The following is a 5,499-nucleotide window of genomic DNA, read 5'->3' on the forward strand; positions in this document are numbered from 1 at the left end:
GCCAGGCATTGTGACGATGTCACAATGCCTGGCTGCAATTTAATGCCTGGCTCCATAATGTTAATATGCAATTTAATGCCAGGCTCCATAATACAATTTAATTGCATGCCAGGCATTGTGACGATGTCACAATGCCTGGCTCGTTATCAATTTAAGTTTAATTCTTAGAAGTGATACTTTAACTTCAGATAAACTCTTAAATTTTCTATCTTATTATATTTTATATAAAATTTATTTCTACTATAATATTCGAATTAACGACAAAGTATTTTTATGATATTTCATAACTCTATTGCATGGACTTATCGCATTGTAAAGCGCCTGTACTAAACTCAACCGAAACTGTGTGGCATATTTTTAAATAATAATTAAATGTTATCTTTATTTGCGTAGTTTTTTTAGTAGTAATTTTGAATTTTAATATGTTAACTTATCTCGCATATGCTTCTATGATAATTTGACCTTCGATTCGATAAATTTGTATTATTGTTTACGTATAATTTATTTTAGCAATTTAATGTTATAAGTATGTGAATAATGGTCGAACATAACATAATTAGGAAAGTAATCATTTTGCATTCGTTTTCGTATTTATAATTTATCAATCAGTTTTATTTGTTTCATATTTTTTGCCTCATTTCCCTCATATTTAGCCACTAAACTGCCGAAGAAAGTAAATACAACTCGTACGAATTGGTGAAAATGAAACTAATGTCATTATAAATATACAGACAGTCGACCCCCATAACACTGTTGATTATTCCGTTTTATATGAATTCCATGTTGTACGAGTCACTTAGATTTTACAAATATGTGAGCCATTCACTGCCCGGCACACGTATTTGTAAAATCTAAGTGACTCGTGCAACATGGAATTCATATAAAACGGAAAAATCAACAGTGTTATAAGAGGGTCGACTTGTATTTAATAATACAAAAACTGTTTAACCTTCACTAACTTTTTACAATTCTTTTGAAAATTTCTTATCGGTTTGTTCCTAATGTCATTAATCGGATGCTTTATCTTAAATTATTTTCTCGTTTTGTTCTTTATCATTTCATTATCACGAATATTATTTGTTTAGTGTTATCAGCCTTGACTAGACTTATTTCAGTTATTCAATTAAACTTTCCGAAACTCTCTTATTAAATATCGAATTTTTTATTTTAAAATAATTTATGGTATTGTTATGGTTAGATTTGTCCACATTAAATTGAAATTTTTAGTTTTATATATAACAATACATATACTTAATTATATGGTTTTTATACATTCATATATATTATGGTACTGTAATTCTTTCATAATATAAACATATGTTTGAACTTCTGCCATTATATTGTATAATTTTCTCTCTAATATGATGAGTTAAATTTGGGAAATAACGCTTTAGTTCGTATCACTAAAGCAACGGCTCCACAATGAGTCAATCATTATCTGTGAAATGAACTGACAATAAAAAGTTCACGAGCAAACAAGACGATCAATATCTACCATCACCTGCATTGAAGAAGAATTTTTGAGGCTGTCGTAAAATATTGTATCTGTCAGGGATCGAACCTGAGACCTTCCGCGTGTAAAGCGGACGTGATAACCGCTACACCACAGACACCTGACAAAGAATAGCGGAATGGCATTATTTCTTCTCGAACTGATCCTGGGTCGTATTCAAAAGTAATTGATTTTCCACGTTCGGATCTAGCGACGTTATCGGATAGCTTCAGCCGAGGGAAACTTCGAAAGAATTTCGTAAACATTCAAGCAGACGGAGAGAGCAGAAAAGGTGTTTGCAATTGTCGCACGCCAGAAAACAAATGCGAGTTTTTCCTCTGTGAAAACGGCGAAGCAATTTGGTGATTGAAAAACACGTAACCGAAGGATAAGATGAACAAACGACTTTGCGAGTTGGATCTGCGAGGAATCGCCATTACTGAAGAGAAAACAAATGCGACGGACGTGACGACTCGTGGTTGTGAAGTTAACGAGTTTCCTTCGTGAAAAGAATAAGAAAAGTGCCAATTTACTGCTGCAATTGAACTTAGCACAACGATTTAAGCGGACTTAGAAAAGTTCAGTGGTGGAGATGGCCGAGTGCTTGTGGTGTAGTGGTTATCACGTCCGCTTCACACGCGGAAGGTCCCAGGTTCGAAACCTGGCAAGCACAGCTTCGATATTTTTGTCGTTTTGTTTGATCGACATGTGGCACCGCATTATGCAATAATGCTCCTGTAACGTTTCTGTTGTTACGTGCTTCGCTTGGCTCAGAGAAGAAATAAGTTTACTTTTAAAATTATGCATCAGATTAGAGAAGGAACGTGGGCTCACTGCATGGCTGTATTTAACTGACTTATTGGAAGCATTTATGAGGTACTTAAGTGTACAACTGTATGATTGTATCATTTAAAATAATAGACTAAGCAAGGTACCATTTGAATAAAGGAAACAAAAATTAATTTATTTGTTGTTTTATCTGTCAGAAAGTAAAGCCTGGACTCAACATTACCTGGAAACAGAAACTCAGAAACAGAACTGAGAACATACAGAGTTAAGCTTACAGCTACAACAGTCGACAGTAGTCGAAGTCGGGTCTTCTAATTTGTTTCGTCTCTCGAAGGGTGAATCCCACTGGAACTATTCTTTCGGATACTTTCGGAAGGTCGTCATTGGAAAGAGAAAGTTCGTCACAAGGTCGGGGTGCAATCCAGTTCGACACGGATATGCGGAGGAGATTTCTTTTTCACCTTTTGGTGCCACACAATAAGAAGAAGGAGAGAAGCTCTCCGCTTCCTTGAAAATGCCCGTTTTATAAGTTTTTTCGGGTCCCACACCGAACATTCATATAGGTCGTGTCCGACTCACCCCAGCATTCCGATCAGTCTTCACTCGTTACGAAACGTATCCAGATCACGGGAAGAGTCAACACCGATCCCTATCGAAGATGTTCTACTGCAATCAAATTACACGTAACTACGCGCTTTTATTGGGTGCTGTACAACAGAAAAATTAAATAATTTTTAACTGCTTTCGGTTTTGTTTCTGTCCAACTGAAATTTTCGTCAGTTTGGTTANGTCTTCTAATTTGTTTCGTCTCTCGAAGGGTGAATCCCACTGGAACTATTCTTTCGGATACTTTCGGAAGGTCGTCATTGGAAAGAGAAAGTTCGTCACGAGGTCGGGGTGCAATCCAGTTTGACACGGATATGCGGAAGAGATTTCTTTTTCACCTTTTGGTGCCATACAATAAGAAGGAGAGAAGCTCTCCGCGTTCTTGAACCCCATTTTATAAGTTTTTTCGGGTCCCACACCGAACATTCCGATAGGTTGTTTCCGACTCACCCCAGCTTTCCGATCGGTCTTCACTCGTTACGAAACGTATCCAGATCACGGGGAGAGTCAACACCGATCCCTATCGAAGATGTTCTACTGCAATCAAATTACACGTAACTACGCGCTTTTATTGGATGCTGTACAACAGAAAAATTAAATAATTTTTAACTGCTTTCGGTTTTGTTTCTGTCCAACTGAAATTTTCGTCAGTTTGGTTATATGTTTTACGATTTCGTTGTGGATTCATGTGACAAGGAGCCCAGCTAAAGAGGTAATTTTACATACGACAGGTAAAATGTACTTTATAGTGTCAAGTTTTCTCCCCCCCCCTCAAGCTTTCTATGATAAAGTAAAGATTGAAGAATGGAGAAGAGTAGCTAATGTTTCTACAAATTAAAAAACAGACTCGTTAAATCGTTACTTCCAATTGGACAGTAGAACGTCACTGTAGAAAGTTTTTATTTGTTTTTCAGATAATTCTCACATTTGTAATCCCGGAGCAGAAGGTTTCTCGGAGTGTCAATCTAAAAAAGCACATTGTGTGCCTGTGTCAAGTGAGGAACCACCGTATAGATGTGAGTGTGGACCGAACAAAATATTCAGTATACAAAAGATATGTATAGGTAATATCAGAATATTTTTATATATTTTAAATATAAGACAATAAATTTATCACTTATTTAAAAAAAGCTTTTTTTTCAAAGACGATGACGTCTGTTTATCAAATTCGGATTCGTATGAAAGCTGTTCGGCCGCAAATGCGGAATGCCAAAAAGACGAAAATAATGAAAAAGGATACGTCTGCATTTGCAGAAGTGGAGAATTCATGAACAATTATTGTCATGGTAATTGTTTTAAAATAAGTTTTAATTAATTTTTCATTTGTAATTTAAATTTGTGTTGAAGATGTTTATTGAATACAAATTTCGATTTAATACCATAATTTGTTTGCTTCCAAAATTGCCATCAAAACGAAGTACAAGTCGACCCCCCTATAAAATTGTTAATTATTCCGTTTTATATGAATTCCATGTTGTACGAGTCACTTAGATTTTACAAATACGTGTGCCGGACTGTGAACGGCACACGTATTTGTAAAATCTAAATGACTCGTACAACATGGAATTCATATAAAACGGAAAAATCGGTCGACTGTATTTCATAAAGTCCTTGATATAAAAGTAACGGCACGTTTTTCGTGACTTTTGCCAATGATTACTATCGATTATTGGTCTAGAGAGTGTCATGTAACAATAGGACGCCATTTTTGGTCAAACTTTATATTAATGCTGCTTCTATATAGATCAACGATTTTTCGTGGATTATATCGTTCTTGTTGTTCGCTTAGAAGTGTTCTAATCTTGCATAAGTTAAAATTATTTGCATTCCCCATTAGTGAAATGGAATTGTGAAAGAAAATATGAATTTAAAAATATCGGGAGAGAAATTTGTAGCAACAAAGCATTTTAGATTATGTCAGATAAGTCTAGATAATTTTAAAGTAATAAACAAGTATCCTACGTATAATGCGGTAGTTATAGTTGTGGCCAAAAGTAGAGCTATGAAAGGAAGTATGCAGATTTCTCCAGTATTTTTAGGACAAAATATTAGTATTTTGTTGCATAACCAGAGCTTCTGATCACTGCATTACATCTACGTTCCATTGAGTCAACTAAGTTGTCAAGCAGTGATTTGGGTGTCTCATACCATGCTTTTTAAATGGTAGACCACAATTCATTTAGATTCGAATATGTACAGTACGCTGGCGTATATGTCTCTCAACTTCATCCTAAAGATTCTCTATGGGGTTGAGGTCTGGCGATTTGGCTGCCATGTCATAAGATTCACCCTTTTGTCCTAAAAACACTGGAGAAATCTGCATACTTTCTTTGGTAGCTCTACTTTTGTCACAGTGTAAAATATAAAAACTTTATTTTTTCTTTTGTAAATCAGATTTAAAATGAAATTTATTTGAGTTAATTGAGTATTTTGAGTTTTTTTTTGTGCTCTTTTCAACGATCGCAATATTAATTATGTAAGTAGGTGGTGAACAAAATAGAGGTCGCATTTTTAAAACATATGTCAAGGGTAACTCTACTTTTGGCCACTACTGTACGTTCCGATGTTTGTTTGTTTGACTACGGCAACGCAACACTTGGGCGATCTGCCTG

General features: G+C 35.3%; 2 non-coding genes across 2 annotated transcripts; one reads left to right on the plus strand and one right to left on the minus strand.

The window, feature by feature from the left end:
- Nucleotides 1-1,540: 1,540 nt before the first annotated feature.
- Trnav-uac lies at nt 1,541-1,613 on the minus strand. The gene has a single exon. It is a non-coding gene; the product is annotated as a tRNA-Val (tRNA).
- Nucleotides 1,614-2,092: 479 nt separating this feature from the next.
- Nucleotides 2,093-2,165, plus strand: Trnav-cac. Its single transcript has one exon. It is a non-coding gene; the product is annotated as a tRNA-Val (tRNA).
- The last annotated feature ends 3,334 nt before the right edge of the window (nt 2,166-5,499 follow it).

The sequence above is a fragment of the Centruroides sculpturatus genome, unplaced genomic scaffold (assembly GCF_000671375.1).
Source record: "Centruroides sculpturatus isolate CEXI.00-Female unplaced genomic scaffold, Cexi_2.0 scaffold4889, whole genome shotgun sequence".
Classification (NCBI taxonomy): Eukaryota; Metazoa; Arthropoda; class Arachnida; order Scorpiones; family Buthidae; genus Centruroides; species Centruroides sculpturatus.